This window comes from Argiope bruennichi, chromosome 9 (genome assembly GCF_947563725.1).
Source record: "Argiope bruennichi chromosome 9, qqArgBrue1.1, whole genome shotgun sequence".
NCBI classification, from domain to species: Eukaryota; Metazoa; Arthropoda; class Arachnida; order Araneae; family Araneidae; genus Argiope; species Argiope bruennichi.
The window spans coordinates 52,076,532-52,091,955 of NC_079159.1; the positions used below are offsets into that span (position 1 = coordinate 52,076,532).

General features: G+C 31.9%; 12 non-coding genes across 12 annotated transcripts; 8 read left to right on the forward strand and 4 right to left on the reverse strand.

The window, feature by feature from the left end:
• Positions 1 to 1,296: 1,296 nt before the first annotated feature.
• Positions 1,297 to 1,410, reverse strand: Trnal-caa (transfer RNA leucine (anticodon CAA)). The gene is made up of 2 exons: positions 1,373 to 1,410; positions 1,297 to 1,342 (listed from the first exon to the last, which is right to left on the reverse strand). It is a non-coding gene; the product is annotated as a tRNA-Leu (tRNA).
• A 919-nt stretch (positions 1,411 to 2,329) lies between these two features.
• On the forward strand, positions 2,330 to 2,418 carry Trnam-cau (transfer RNA methionine (anticodon CAU)). Its single transcript is given in 2 exon segments — positions 2,330 to 2,366; positions 2,383 to 2,418. It is a non-coding gene; the product is annotated as a tRNA-Met (tRNA).
• Positions 2,419 to 3,171: 753 nt separating this feature from the next.
• Trnae-uuc (transfer RNA glutamic acid (anticodon UUC)) lies at positions 3,172 to 3,243 on the forward strand. The gene has a single exon. It is a non-coding gene; the product is annotated as a tRNA-Glu (tRNA).
• Positions 3,244 to 4,872: 1,629 nt separating this feature from the next.
• Trnal-caa (transfer RNA leucine (anticodon CAA)) lies at positions 4,873 to 4,986 on the reverse strand. The gene is made up of 2 exons: positions 4,949 to 4,986; positions 4,873 to 4,918 (listed from the first exon to the last, which is right to left on the reverse strand). It is a non-coding gene; the product is annotated as a tRNA-Leu (tRNA).
• Positions 4,987 to 5,906: 920 nt separating this feature from the next.
• On the forward strand, positions 5,907 to 5,995 carry Trnam-cau (transfer RNA methionine (anticodon CAU)). Its single transcript is given in 2 exon segments — positions 5,907 to 5,943; positions 5,960 to 5,995. It is a non-coding gene; the product is annotated as a tRNA-Met (tRNA).
• A 752-nt stretch (positions 5,996 to 6,747) lies between these two features.
• Positions 6,748 to 6,819, forward strand: Trnae-uuc (transfer RNA glutamic acid (anticodon UUC)). Its single transcript has one exon. It is a non-coding gene; the product is annotated as a tRNA-Glu (tRNA).
• Positions 6,820 to 8,448: 1,629 nt separating this feature from the next.
• Trnal-caa (transfer RNA leucine (anticodon CAA)) lies at positions 8,449 to 8,562 on the reverse strand. The gene is made up of 2 exons: positions 8,525 to 8,562; positions 8,449 to 8,494 (listed from the first exon to the last, which is right to left on the reverse strand). It is a non-coding gene; the product is annotated as a tRNA-Leu (tRNA).
• A 919-nt stretch (positions 8,563 to 9,481) lies between these two features.
• On the forward strand, positions 9,482 to 9,570 carry Trnam-cau (transfer RNA methionine (anticodon CAU)). The gene is given in 2 exon segments: positions 9,482 to 9,518; positions 9,535 to 9,570. It is a non-coding gene; the product is annotated as a tRNA-Met (tRNA).
• Positions 9,571 to 10,322: 752 nt separating this feature from the next.
• On the forward strand, positions 10,323 to 10,394 carry Trnae-uuc (transfer RNA glutamic acid (anticodon UUC)). Its single transcript has one exon. It is a non-coding gene; the product is annotated as a tRNA-Glu (tRNA).
• Positions 10,395 to 12,020: 1,626 nt separating this feature from the next.
• Positions 12,021 to 12,134, reverse strand: Trnal-caa (transfer RNA leucine (anticodon CAA)). The gene is made up of 2 exons: positions 12,097 to 12,134; positions 12,021 to 12,066 (listed from the first exon to the last, which is right to left on the reverse strand). It is a non-coding gene; the product is annotated as a tRNA-Leu (tRNA).
• A 920-nt stretch (positions 12,135 to 13,054) lies between these two features.
• Trnam-cau (transfer RNA methionine (anticodon CAU)) lies at positions 13,055 to 13,143 on the forward strand. The gene is given in 2 exon segments: positions 13,055 to 13,091; positions 13,108 to 13,143. It is a non-coding gene; the product is annotated as a tRNA-Met (tRNA).
• A 752-nt stretch (positions 13,144 to 13,895) lies between these two features.
• Trnae-uuc (transfer RNA glutamic acid (anticodon UUC)) lies at positions 13,896 to 13,967 on the forward strand. Its single transcript has one exon. It is a non-coding gene; the product is annotated as a tRNA-Glu (tRNA).
• The last annotated feature ends 1,457 nt before the right edge of the window (positions 13,968 to 15,424 follow it).

The window sequence follows — 15,424 nt, forward strand, 5'->3', positions numbered from 1 at the left end:
AATTCCATTTCTGTTTTAAAACCTATACAAAGCAATTTGTTTTACAGAAATCTTAATATTAATTTTGGTGAAATCATGCATTTCAATGGGTTCATGGAAAATCGAAATTATATTCAGTTTCATCACACAAATAAAAACATTTCTAATGGTTATATAAATTTAAATTCTTGCAAACATTAGAAAAAATAATACGGAAGTGAAATTGATATCTTTAAAAAAGTGTTTGGATTTTATGATAGTTACAAACCATTCTTACTTTCTCGTGTACGTGGTATAGAGAAATTATTGTAATCGGCAAAGAATTTCAAACTAAGGATATTGACGAATCACCACGTTTTTGACCTCCCTGAGTCTGAAAAACACATCTTTGATAAATATCCGCTATCTATCTATGACAAAGATAATTCTACAAGGCTTTGAGCTAGACGGATGAAATTCGGCATATTATCTGTATAAAAAATATGTGGATTTCTATGAAATTTTGAGCAAAATTCTTTGAGTCGAAGTCTATCTCTCCGGCTGTTTGAATTGTATTTATCACGGTAACAAGAAGAGTTACATGGATTAAATTGGGTTTACAGATTTATTTAACGTCTATAGTGCAGACAATTATAAAAATTTGAGCCAAATCAAACAAAGGGTTCACCGTCTGTTGGTCTGTACTTCCAGAAATATGTAAACGCTCAAAGACGCAATGACTTAAAATGACAAATTTAGTATGGTATATTGTGACTACAAGTGTAGTGTCTTGTCAAATTTTTGTTTCAATCGCCAGGGAAAAAAGTGCCTAAAACAAAATTTTTGATTTTTGGATACTATTAACTGCATGCCAGGGAGTAATTGTCAAAAAATTCGCAGAGGATTACATACCATAAAAATGCTCAATTTCCTGCCAAAAATTACTATTTTGTAACTGTTTTACATCAGTGTCATGCAAGACGCTCTGTGAGATAAGAATCTATGCGAAAAAGTTTTCGGGAGACAAACCCCATTGGTTACTCTTATTTTTATTGCTGGGAATCTTTAATCCTTTAATCCTTTGCGAATCCTTTAATCTTATTGCACTATTGTGTTGAACAATACTTTGTATTATTTTACATTCCAACTTTTCTCGTATATCCTTATAGAAGAGATAGAAAATGGATATAGAGGATTTAGAAAATGTTGGAGGAAAGGGTTTTCAATAAAGATTAGTTGAGACAAAATATCAGAGAAACAACTTCTAAGAAGATCGAGAAAAGACACGAAAGTGTCATTTAATTGTTTATTCTGCGTAGCTCAAAAGAAAAATCATCATGTCAGAAGTGGGATTCGAACCCACGCCCACATTCGTGGACCAGAACACTCAACTCTGCAACAGAGCAAGATTACCCTTGAGTCTGGCGCCTTAGACCGCTCGGCCATCCTGACACATACGGCCGGGGCATTTAATAATGCACTTGAAGAGAATAACAAGGTCATACAGACAAAAAAAGGCCCGATTTCAAAAAAGAATGGAGTTTGTGTGGGTTTCAATAACAAACAATTGTGATTATTCCAAATGAAACTATCTGCTAGAAAACTAAAAATATATCTCTTTTATATCAAGCTTTGAATTGTTATGAATATTAAGATTTTTTAAAATTAATCTTTACTAATTTGCAAATAGATTTTCATCCGAAGTGAAAACAAACAAGAAAGAAAGTTTTATTTTTACAGTCTCTTAAAATTAGCAACTAATGAACTTTATTCTTTCTAACGTCTCTTAATCTCAAAGAGGGGTATATTTTGCCATATATTTTGGATGCAATATGCCTATTAAATTTTAAGGCATGAAAAATTTTATTTTTTCTGTCTGTTAATATCATAGCAAATGTAGTACCTGAATTATGACATTAAAAAAAAAAAAACTTTTGTACTTTCTGATATATATCATCTATTAAAGCACGAAAAGTTTTAATAAATAAGTACAGAAAGTCACATTTATAAAATATATATATATAACGCATTGCATGTGAAAAGTGATACAAAAATTCCAAGACTCAAGGAAACGAAATTTCAAAAATTCAGAGATATTACAGACAAAGCGTGCTTGGAAGTAGTTATTATGTTTAATTAATAATGGTATAGTTTGATATGCTAAGATCGCATATCTTTACTATGTGAAAATGTTCTAAGGATCAATTTTTGAATTTCTCGATCCAAACTGTAGGATCGGTTTGAATTAAACCACAGGTTAAGTTTGGCGCATGTAAATAATTACAGATATTTTGACCTCACACAAAATGAAACCGTTTTCAAAACCAAATGGTAAATGCTTCGTTTAACCCTTTTCACGAGCATAGTCGGTGCCTCGGTAGCGCAGTAGGCAGCGCGTCAGTCTCATAATCTCTCTCAGGAGCAATCTGAAGGTCGTGAGTTCGATCCTCACCCGGGGCAGTTCTTTTTCCGCTGCAGAGTTTGAATGTAGGATTTTATTCGCTTTTCCCATTTTAATTTTCTTATTATTTCTAGCCTTTTCCCCCAACACAACAAACAGTTTCTTTTCTGGTTTATTACTCACTAATTTCAATTTGTTTTAACGTTAACCAATTTTAAATGCACGCAAATCATTCATCATTCTATAAAAACAATTGGTTTGGGAGTTTGAATTTTAAATTGGAAAAAATATTGGGTAAAGGTCTTTTATTGCTCTAATTATTTTGTATATAAGGATCCTGTTTAGCTATTCCATGTTCCGTTTCTCACCTCCTTCTCCAACTATAAGTATTTTTTTTTTTCTGTTTGTATTTTTCTGGAATATATCTCGATGCAACTTAGCTGGAATCTGAATGCAATATATATATCTCTATTTTTACACACAATTCTGCAAACAAATGGAAACTAAATTTGCATTCAGGTAAAAAGAAAACAAAGAAACAAAAAATCTTATTAAAGTACACTGCCGCTATAACGTAATAGTGAAAATCTACTTAGTTGAGATGCTACAAATGATATAATACGAAATGTTAATTTTATTACTTAGAAAGAAGAATTCGAATGTTAAAATCTGTAGCTCTTTCAATTTAGCTATTAGAATATTTGACCAAACTATTATTGAAAGAAAATGCCGGATGGTGTATTTTAACAAAGTATGCAAATTCAAAAATATATCCTTGAAAGTTTGCATTCTCTGTGAAATTACTTCAAGTCTCCCATGTGGTCTAGTGGTTAGGATTCCTGGCTTTCACCCAGGCGGCCCGGGTTCGATTCCCGGCATGGGAAGACGGAGGTTCCGAGGTGAAATGGTTCGCACTCTGGATTCTGAGTCCAGCGATCGCAGATCAAATCTTAGTGGTACCTCCCTTTTCATAATGATTCTTACATTTTCATGATAAAGAAAGCGTCTTTCCGGGTGCGTGAACAATTCCTTTCATAAAAATATCATTTCTTATCTAACAATTTATGAATTATCATTTTATATCTTTTCAATAAAAAAAGTCAAATTACAATTTGATAAAAATAAAAAATAATAATTCAATGGAATCAATCTACTACAAATCACTGCGCTTGAAAATTAAAAGTGTATGTACTCGAAATAAGAACGGAAATATAAATTCCATTTCTGTTTTAAAACCTATACAAAGCAATTTGTTTTACAGAAATCTTAATATTAATTTGGGTGAAATCATGCATTTCAATGGGTTCATGGAAAATCGAAATTATATTCAGTTTCATTACACAAATAAAAACATTTCTAATGGTTATATAAATTTAAATTCTTGCAAACATTAGAAAAAATAATACGGAAGTGAAATTGATATCTTTAAAAAAGTGTTTGGATTTTATGATAGTTACAAACCATTCTTACTTTCTCGTGTACGTGGTATAGAGAAATTATTGTAATCGGCAAAGAATTTCAAACTAAGGATATTGACGAATCACCACGTTTTTGACCTCCCTGAGTCTGAAAAACACATCTTTGATAAATATCCGCTATCTATCTATGACAAAGATAATTCTACAAGGCTTTGAGCTAGACGGATGAAATTCGGCATATTATCTGTATAAAAAATATGTGGATTTCTATGAAATTTTGAGCAAAATTCTTTGAGTCGAAGTCTATCTCTCCGGCTGTTTGAATTGTATTTAACACGGTAACAAGAAGAGTTACATGGATTAAATTGGGTTTACAGATTTATTTAACGTCTATAGTGTAGACAATTATAAAAATTTGAGCCAAATCAAACAAAGGGTTCACCGTCTGTTGGTCTGTACTTCCAGAAATATGTAAACGCTCAAAGACGCAATGACTTAAAATGACAAATTTAGTATGGTATATTGTGACTACAAGTGTAGTGTCTTGTCAAATTTTTGTTTCAATCGCCAGGGAAAAAAGTGCCTAAAACAAAATTTTTGATTTTTGGATACTATTAACTGCATGCCAGGGAGTAATTGTCAAAAAATTCGCAGAGGATTACATACCATAAAAATGCTCAATTTCCTGCCAAAAATTACTATTTTGTAACTGTTTTACATCAGTGTCATGCAAGACGCTCTGTGAGATAAGAATCTATGCGAAAAAGTTTTCGGGAGACAAACCCCATTGGTTACTCTTATTTTTATTGCTGGGAAGAAAGTATGGCTTTCGTAAAGGTATTTTTGCCTTTAATCTTATTGCACTATTGTGTTGAACAATACTTTGTATTATTTTACATTCCAACTTTTCTCGTATATCCTTATAGAAGAGATAGAAAATGGATATAGAGGATTTAGAAAATGTTGGAGGAAAGGGTTTTCAATAAAGATTAGTTGAGACAAAATATCAGAGAAACAACTTCTAAGAAGATCGAGAAAAGACACGAAAGTGTCATTTAATTGTTTATTCTGCGTAGCTCAAAAGAAAAATCATCATGTCAGAAGTGGGATTCGAACCCACGCCCACATTCGTGGACCAGAACACTCAACTCTGCAACAGAGCAAGATTACCCTTGAGTCTGGCGCCTTAGACCGCTCGGCCATCCTGACACATACGGCCGGGGCATTTAATAATGCACTTGAAGAGAATAACAAGGTCATACAGACAAAAAAAGGCCCGATTTCAAAAAAGAATGGAGTTTGTGTGGGTTTCAATAACAAACAATTGTGATTATTCCAAATGAAACTATCTGCTAGAAAACTAAAAATATATCTCTTTTATATCAAGCTTTGAATTGTTATGAATATTAAGATTTTTTAAAATTAATCTTTACTAATTTGCAAATAGATTTTCATCCGAAGTGAAAACAAACAAGAAAGAAAGTTTTATTTTTACAGTCTCTTAAAATTAGCAACTAATGAACTTTATTCTTTCTAACGTCTCTTAATCTCAAAGAGGGGTATATTTTGCCATATATTTTGGATGCAATATGCCTATTAAATTTTAAGGCATGAAAAATTTTATTTTTTCTGTCTGTTAATATCATAGCAAATGTAGTACCTGAATTATGACATTAAAAAAAAAAAAAACTTTTGTACTTTCTGATATATATCATCTATTAAAGCACGAAAAGTTTTAATAAATAAGTACAGAAAGTCACATTTATAAAATATATATATATAACGCATTGCATGTGAAAAGTGATAGAAAAATTCCAAGACTCAAGGAAACGAAATTTCAAAAATTCAGAGATATTACAGACAAAGCGTGCTTGGAAGTAGTTATTATGTTTAATTAATAATGGTATAGTTTGATATGCTAAGATCGCATATCTTTACTATGTGAAAATGTTCTAAGGATCAATTTTTGAATTTCTCGATCCAAACTGTAGGATCGGTTTGAATTAAACCACAGGTTAAGTTTGGCGTATGTAAATAATTACAGATATTTTGACCTCACACAAAATGAAACCGTTTTCAAAACCAAATGGTAAATGCTTCGTTTAACCCTTTTCACGAGCATAGTCGGTGCCTCGGTAGCGCAGTAGGCAGCGCGTCAGTCTCATAATCTCTCTCAGGAGCAATCTGAAGGTCGTGAGTTCGATCCTCACCCGGGGCAGTTCTTTTTCCGCTGCAGAGTTTGAATGTAGGATTTTATTCGCTTTTCCCATTTTAATTTTCTTATTATTTCTAGCCTTTTCCCCCAACACAACAAACAGTTTCTTTTCTGGTTTATTACTCACTAATTTCAATTTGTTTTAACGTTAACCAATTTTAAATGCACGCAAATCATTCATCATTCTATAAAAACAATTGGTTTGGGAGTTTGAATTTTAAATTGGAAAAAATATTGGGTAAAGGTCTTTTATTGCTCTAATTATTTTGTATATAAGGATCCTGTTTAGCTATTCCATGTTCCCTTTCTCACCTCCTTCTCCAACTATAAGTATTTTTTTTTTCTGTTTGTATTTTTCTGGAATATATCTCGATGCAACTTAGCTGGAATCTGAATGCAATATATATATCTCTATTTTTACACACAATTCTGCAAACAAATGGAAACTAAATTTGCATTCAGGTAAAAAGAAAACAAAGAAACAAAAAATCTTATTAAAGTACACTGCCGCTATAACGTAATAGTGAAAATCTACTTAGTTGAGATGCTACAAATGATATAATACGAAATGTTAATTTTATTACTTAGAAAGAAGAATTCGAATGTTAAAACCTGTAGCTCTTTCAATTTAGCTATTAGAATATTTGACCAAACTATTATTGAAAGAAAATGCCGGATGGTGTATTTTAACAAAGTATGCAAATTCAAAAATATATCCTTGAAAGTTTGCATTCTCTGTGAAATTACTTCAAGTCTCCCATGTGGTCTAGTGGTTAGGATTCCTGGCTTTCACCCAGGCGGCCCGGGTTCGATTCCCGGCATGGGAAGACGGAGGTTCCGAGGTGAAATGGTTCGCAGTCTGGATTCTGAGTACAGCGATCGCAGATCAAATCTTAGTGGTACCTCCCTTTTCATAATGATTCTTACATTTTCATGATAAAGAAAGCGTCTTTCCGGGTGCGTGAACAATTCCTTTCATAAAAATATCATTTCTTATCTAACAATTTATGAATTATCATTTTATATCTTTTCAATAAAAAAAGTCAAATTACGATTTGATAAAAATAAAAAATAATAATTCAATGGAATCAATCTACTACAAATCACTGCGCTTGAAAATTAAAAGTGTATGTACTCGAAATAAGAACGGAAATATAAATTCCATTTCTGTTTTAAAACCTATACAAAGCAATTTGTTTTACAGAAATCTTAATATTAATTTTGGTGAAATCATGCATTTCAATGGGTTCATGGAAAATCGAAATTATATTCAGTTTCATCACACAAATAAAAACATTTCTAATGGTTATATAAATTTAAATTCTTGCAAACATTAGAAAAAATAATACGGAAGTGAAATTGATATCTTTAAAAAAGTGTTTGGATTTTATGATAGTTACAAACCATTCTTACTTTCTCGTGTACGTGGTATAGAGAAATTATTGTAATCGGCAAAGAATTTCAAACTAAGGATATTGACGAATCACCACGTTTTTGACCTCCCTGAGTCTGAAAAACACATCTTTGATAAATATCCGCTATCTATCTATGACAAAGATAATTCTACAAGGCTTTGAGCTAGACGGATGAAATTCGGCATATTATCTGTATAAAAAATATGTGGATTTCTATGAAATTTTGAGCAAAATTCTTTGAGTCGAAGTCTATCTCTCCGGCTGTTTGAATTGTATTTATCACGGTAACAAGAAGAGTTACATGGATTAAATTGGGTTTACAGATTTATTTAACGTCTATAGTGCAGACAATTATAAAAATTTGAGCCAAATCAAACAAAGGGTTCACCGTCTGTTGGTCTGTACTTCCAGAAATATGTAAACGCTCAAAGACGCAATGACTTAAAATGACAAATTTAGTATGGTATATTGTGACTACAAGTGTAGTGTCTTGTCAAATTTTTGTTTCAATCGCCAGGGAAAAAAGTGCCTAAAACAAAATTTTTGATTTTTGGATACTATTAACTGCATGCCAGGGAGTAATTGTCAAAAAATTCGCAGAGGATTACATACCATAAAAATGCTCAATTTCCTGCCAAAAATTACTATTTTGTAACTGTTTTACATCAGTGTCATGCAAGACGCTCTGTGAGATAAGAATCTATGCGAAAAAGTTTTCGGGAGACAAACCCCATTGGTTACTCTTATTTTTATTGCTGGGAAGAAAGTATGGCTTTCGTAAAGGTATTTTTGCCTTTAATCTTATTGCACTATTGTGTTGAACAATACTTTGTATTATTTTACATTCCAACTTTTCTCGTATATCCTTATAGAAGAGATAGAAAATGGATATAGAGGATTTAGAAAATGTTGGAGGAAAGGGTTTTCAATAAAGATTAGTTGAGACAAAATATCAGAGAAACAACTTCTAAGAAGATCGAGAAAAGACACGAAAGTGTCATTTAATTGTTTATTCTGCGTAGCTCAAAAGAAAAATCATCATGTCAGAAGTGGGATTCGAACCCACGCCCACATTCGTGGACCAGAACACTCAACTCTGCAACAGAGCAAGATTACCCTTGAGTCTGGCGCCTTAGACCGCTCGGCCATCCTGACACATACGGCCGGGGCATTTAATAATGCACTTGAAGAGAATAACAAGGTCATACAGACAAAAAAAGGCCCGATTTCAAAAAAGAATGGAGTTTGTGTGGGTTTCAATAACAAACAATTGTGATTATTCCAAATGAAACTATCTGCTAGAAAACTAAAAATATATCTCTTTTATATCAAGCTTTGAATTGTTATGAATATTAAGATTTTTTAAAATTAATCTTTACTAATTTGCAAATAGATTTTCATCCGAAGTGAAAACAAACAAGAAAGAAAGTTTTATTTTTACAGTCTCTTAAAATTAGCAACTAATGAACTTTATTCTTTCTAACGTCTCTTAATCTCAAAGAGGGGTATATTTTGCCATATATTTTGGATGCAATATGCCTATTAAATTTTAAGGCATGAAAAATTTTATTTTTTCTGTCTGTTAATATCATAGCAAATGTAGTACCTGAATTATGACATTAAAAAAAAAAAAACTTTTGTACTTTCTGATATATATCATCTATTAAAGCACGAAAAGTTTTAATAAATAAGTACAGAAAGTCACATTTATAAAATATATATATATAACGCATTGCATGTGAAAAGTGATACAAAAATTCCAAGACTCAAGGAAACGAAATTTCAAAAATTCAGAGATATTACAGACAAAGCGTGCTTGGAAGTAGTTATTATGTTTAATTAATAATGGTATAGTTTGATATGCTAAGATCGCATATCTTTACTATGTGAAAATGTTCTAAGGATCAATTTTTGAATTTCTCGATCCAAACTGTAGGATCGGTTTGAATTAAACCACAGGTTAAGTTTGGCGTATGTAAATAATTACAGATATTTTGACCTCACACAAAATGAAACCGTTTTCAAAACCAAATGGTAAATGCTTCGTTTAACCCTTTTCACGAGCATAGTCGGTGCCTCGGTAGCGCAGTAGGCAGCGCGTCAGTCTCATAATCTCTCTCAGGAGCAATCTGAAGGTCGTGAGTTCGATCCTCACCCGGGGCAGTTCTTTTTCCGCTGCAGAGTTTGAATGTAGGATTTTATTCGCTTTTCCCATTTTAATTTTCTTATTATTTCTAGCCTTTTCCCCCAACACAACAAACAGTTTCTTTTCTGGTTTATTACTCACTAATTTCAATTTGTTTTAACGTTAACCAATTTTAAATGCACGCAAATCATTCATCATTCTATAAAAACAATTGGTTTGGGAGTTTGAATTTTAAATTGGAAAAAATATTGGGTAAAGGTCTTTTATTGCTCTAATTATTTTGTATATAAGGATCCTGTTTAGCTATTCCATGTTCCCTTTCTCACCTCCTTCTCCAACTATAAGTATTTTTTTTTTCTGTTTGTATTTTTCTGGAATATATCTCGATGCAACTTAGCTGGAATCTGAATGCAATATATATATCTCTATTTTTACACACAATTCTGCAAACAAATGGAAACTAAATTTGCATTCAGGTAAAAAGAAAACAAAGAAACAAAAAATCTTATTAAAGTACACTGCCGCTATAACGTAATAGTGAAAATCTACTTAGTTGAGATGCTACAAATGATATAATACGAAATGTTAATTTTATTACTTAGAAAGAAGAATTCGAATGTTAAAACCTGTAGCTCTTTCAATTTAGCTATTAGAATATTTGACCAAACTATTATTGAAAGAAAATGCCGGATGGTGTATTTTAACAAAGTATGCAAATTCAAAAATATATCCTTGAAAGTTTGCATTCTCTGTGAAATTACTTCAAGTCTCCCATGTGGTCTAGTGGTTAGGATTCCTGGCTTTCACCCAGGCGGCCCGGGTTCGATTCCCGGCATGGGAAGACGGAGGTTCCGAGGTGAAATGGTTCGCAGTCTGGATTCTGAGTACAGCGATCGCAGATCAAATCTTAGTGGTACCTCCCTTTTCATAATGATTCTTACATTTTCATGATAAAGAAAGCGTCTTTCCGGGTGCGTGAACAATTTCTTTCATAAAAATATCATTTCTTATCTAACAATTTATGAATTATCATTTTATATCTTTTCAATAAATAAAGTCAAATTACGATTTGATAAAAATAAAAAATAATAATTCAATGGAATCAATCTACTACAAATCACTGCGCTTGAAAATTAAAAGTGTATGTACTCGAAATAAGAACGGAAATATAAATTCCATTTCTGTTTTAAAACCTATACAAAGCAATTTGTTTTACAGAAATCTTAATATTAATTTTGGTGAAATCATGCATTTCAATGGGTTCATGGAAAATCGAAATTATATTCAGTTTCATCACACAAATAAAAACATTTCTAATGGTTATATAAATTTAAATTCTTGCAAACATTAGAAAAAATAATACGGAAGTGAAATTGATATCTTTAAAAAAGTGTTTGGATTTTATGATAGTTACAAACCATTCTTACTTTCTCGTGTACGTGGTATAGAGAAATTATTGTAATCGGCAAAGAATTTCAAACTAAGGATATTGACGAATCACCACGTTTTTGACCTCCCTGAGTCTGAAAAACACATCTTTGATAAATATCCGCTATCTATCTATGACAAAGATAATTCTACAAGGCTTTGAGCTAGACGGATGAAATTCGGCATATTATCTGTATAAAAAATATGTGGATTTCTATGAAATTTTGAGCAAAATTCTTTGAGTCGAAGTCTATCTCTCCGGCTGTTTGAATTGTATTTATCACGGTAACAAGAAGAGTTACATGGATTAAATTGGGTTTACAGATTTATTTAACGTCTATAGTGCAGACAATTATAAAAATTTGAGCCAAATCAAACAAAGGGTTCACCGTCTGTTGGTCTGTACTTCCAGAAATATGTAAACGCTCAAAGACGCAATGACTTAAAATGACAAATTTAGTATGGTATATTGTGACTACAAGTGTAGTGTCTTGTCAAATTTTTGTTTCAATCGCCAGGGAAAAAAGTGCCTAAAACAAAATTTTTGATTTTTGGATACTATTAACTGCATGCCAGGGAGTAATTGTCAAAAAATTCGCAGAGGATTACATACCATAAAAATGCTCAATTTCCTGCCAAAAATTACTATTTTGTAACTGTTTTACATCAGTGTCATGCAAGACGCTCTGTGAGATAAGAATCTATGCGAAAAAGTTTTCGGGAGACAAACCCCATTGGTTACTCTTATTTTTATTGCTGGGAATCTTTAATCCTTTAATCCTTTGCGAATCCTTTAATCTTATTGCACTATTGTGTTGAACAATACTTTGTATTATTTTACATTCCAACTTTTCTCGTATATCCTTATAGAAGAGATAGAAAATGGATATAGAGGATTTAGAAAATGTTGGAGGAAAGGGTTTTCAATAAAGATTAGTTGAGACAAAATATCAGAGAAACAACTTCTAAGAAGATCGAGAAAAGACACGAAAGTGTCATTTAATTGTTTATTCTGCGTAGCTCAAAAGAAAAATCATCATGTCAGAAGTGGGATTCGAACCCACGCCCACATTCGTGGACCAGAACACTCAACTCTGCAACAGAGCAAGATTACCCTTGAGTCTGGCGCCTTAGACCGCTCGGCCATCCTGACACATACGGCCGGGGCATTTAATAATGCACTTGAAGAGAATAACAAGGTCATACAGACAAAAAAAGGCCCGATTTCAAAAAAGAATGGAGTTTGTGTGGGTTTCAATAACAAACAATTGTGATTATTCCAAATGAAACTATCTGCTAGAAAACTAAAAATATATCTCTTTTATATCAAGCTTTGAATTGTTATGAATATTAAGATTTTTTAAAATTAATCTTTACTAATTTGCAAATAGATTTTCATCCGAAGTGAAAACAAACAAGAAAGAAAGTTTTATTTTTACAGTCTCTTAAAATTAGCAACTAATGAACTTTATTCTTTCTAACGTCTCTTAATCTCAAAGAGGGGTATATTTTGCCATATATTTTGGATGCAATATGCCTATTAAATTTTAAGGCATGAAAAATTTTATTTTTTCTGTCTGTTAATATCATAGCAAATGTAGTACCTGAATTATGACATTAAAAAAAAAAAAAACTTTTGTACTTTCTGATATATATCATCTATTAAAGCACGAAAAGTTTTAATAAATAAGTACAGAAAGTCACATTTATAAAATATATATATATAACGCATTGCATGTGAAAAGTGATACAAAAATTCCAAGACTCAAGGAAACGAAATTTCAAAAATTCAGAGATATTACAGACAAAGCGTGCTTGGAAGTAGTTATTATGTTTAATTAATAATGGTATAGTTTGATATGCTAAGATCGCATATCTTTACTATGTGAAAATGTTCTAAGGATCAATTTTTGAATTTCTCGATCCAAACTGTAGGATCGGTTTGAATTAAACCACAGGTTAAGTTTGGCGCATGTAAATAATTACAGATATTTTGACCTCACACAAAATGAAACCGTTTTCAAAACCAAATGGTAAATGCTTCGTTTAACCCTTTTCACGAGCATAGTCGGTGCCTCGGTAGCGCAGTAGGCAGCGCGTCAGTCTCATAATCTCTCTCAGGAGCAATCTGAAGGTCGTGAGTTCGATCCTCACCCGGGGCAGTTCTTTTTCCGCTGCAGAGTTTGAATGTAGGATTTTATTCGCTTTTCCCATTTTAATTTTCTTATTATTTCTAGCCTTTTCCCCCAACACAACAAACAGTTTCTTTTCTGGTTTATTACTCACTAATTTCAATTTGTTTTAACGTTAACCAATTTTAAATGCACGCAAATCATTCATCATTCTATAAAAACAATTGGTTTGGGAGTTTGAATTTTAAATTGGAAAAAATATTGGGTAAAGGTCTTTTATTGCTCTAATTATTTTGTATATAAGGATCCTGTTTAGCTATTCCATGTTCCCTTTCTCACCTCCTTCTCCAACTATAAGTATTTTTTTTTTCTGTTTGTATTTTTCTGGAATATATCTCGATGCAACTTAGCTGGAATCTGAATGCAATATATATATCTCTATTTTTACACACAATTCTGCAAACAAATGGAAACTAAATTTGCATTCAGGTAAAAAGAAAACAAAGAAACAAAAAATCTTATTAAAGTACACTGCCGCTATAACGTAATAGTGAAAATCTACTTAGTTGAGATGCTACAAATGATATAATACGAAATGTTAATTTTATTACTTAGAAAGAAGAATTCGAATGTTAAAACCTGTAGCTCTTTCAATTTAGCTATTAGAATATTTGACCAAACTATTATTGAAAGAAAATGCCGGATGGTGTATTTTAACAAAGTATGCAAATTCAAAAATATATCCTTGAAAGTTTGCATTCTCTGTGAAATTACTTCAAGTCTCCCATGTGGTCTAGTGGTTAGGATTCCTGGCTTTCACCCAGGCGGCCCGGGTTCGATTCCCGGCATGGGAAGACGGAGGTTCCGAGGTGAAATGGTTCGCAGTCTGGATTCTGAGTACAGCGATCGCAGATCAAATCTTAGTGGTACCTCCCTTTTCATAATGATTCTTACATTTTCATGATAAAGAAAGCGTCTTTCCGGGTGCGTGAACAATTCCTTTCATAAAAATATCATTTCTTATCTAACAATTTATGAATTATCATTTTATATCTTTTCAATAAAAAAAGTCAAATTACGATTTGATAAAAATAAAAAATAATAATTCAATGGAATCAATCTACTACAAATCACTGCGCTTGAAAATTAAAAGTGTATGTACTCGAAATAAGAACGGAAATATAAATTCCATTTCTGTTTTAAAACCTATACAAAGCAATTTGTTTTACAGAAATCTTAATATTAATTTTGGTGAAATCATGCATTTCAATGGGTTCATGGAAAATCGAAATTATATTCAGTTTCATCACACAAATAAAAACATTTCTAATGGTTATATAAATTTAAATTCTTGCAAACATTAGAAAAAATAATACGGAAGTGAAATTGATATCTTTAAAAAAGTGTTTGGATTTTATGATAGTTACAAACCATTCTTACTTTCTCGTGTACGTGGTATAGAGAAATTATTGTAATCGGCAAAGAATTTCAAACTAAGGATATTGACGAATCACCACGTTTTTGACCTCCCTGAGTCTGAAAAACACATCTTTGATAAATATCCGCTATCTATCTATGACAAAGATAATTCTACAAGGCTTTGAGCTAGACGGATGAAATTCGGCATATTATCTGTATAAAAAATATGTGGATTTCTATGAAATTTTGAGCAAAATTCTTTGAGTCGAAGTCTATCTCTCCGGCTGTTTGAATTGTATTTATCACGGTAACAAGAAGAGTTACATGGATTAAATTGGGTTTACAGATTTATTTAACGTCTATAGTGCAGACAATTATAAAAATTTGAGCCAAATCAAACAAAGGGTTCACCGTCTGTTGGTCTGTACTTCCAGAAATATGTAAACGCTCAAAGACGCAATGACTTAAAATGACAAATTTAGTATGGTATATTGTGACTACAAGTGTAGTGTCTTGTCAAATTTTTGTTTCAATCGCCAGGGAAAAAAGTGCCTAAAACAAAATTTTTGATTTTTGGATACTATTAACTGCATGCCAGGGAGTAATTGTCAAAAAATTCGCAGAGGATTACATACCATAAAAATGCTCAATTTCCTGCCAAAAATTACTATTTTGTAACTGTTTTACATCAGTGTCATGCAAGACGCTCTGTGAGATAAGAATCTATGCGAAAAAGTTTTCGGGAGACAAACCCCATTGGTTACTCTTATTTTTATTGCTGGGAATCTTTAATCCTTTAATCCTTTGCGAATCCTTTAATCTTATTGCACTATTGTGTTGAACAATACTTTGTATTATTTTACATTCCAACTTTTCTCGTATATCCTTATAG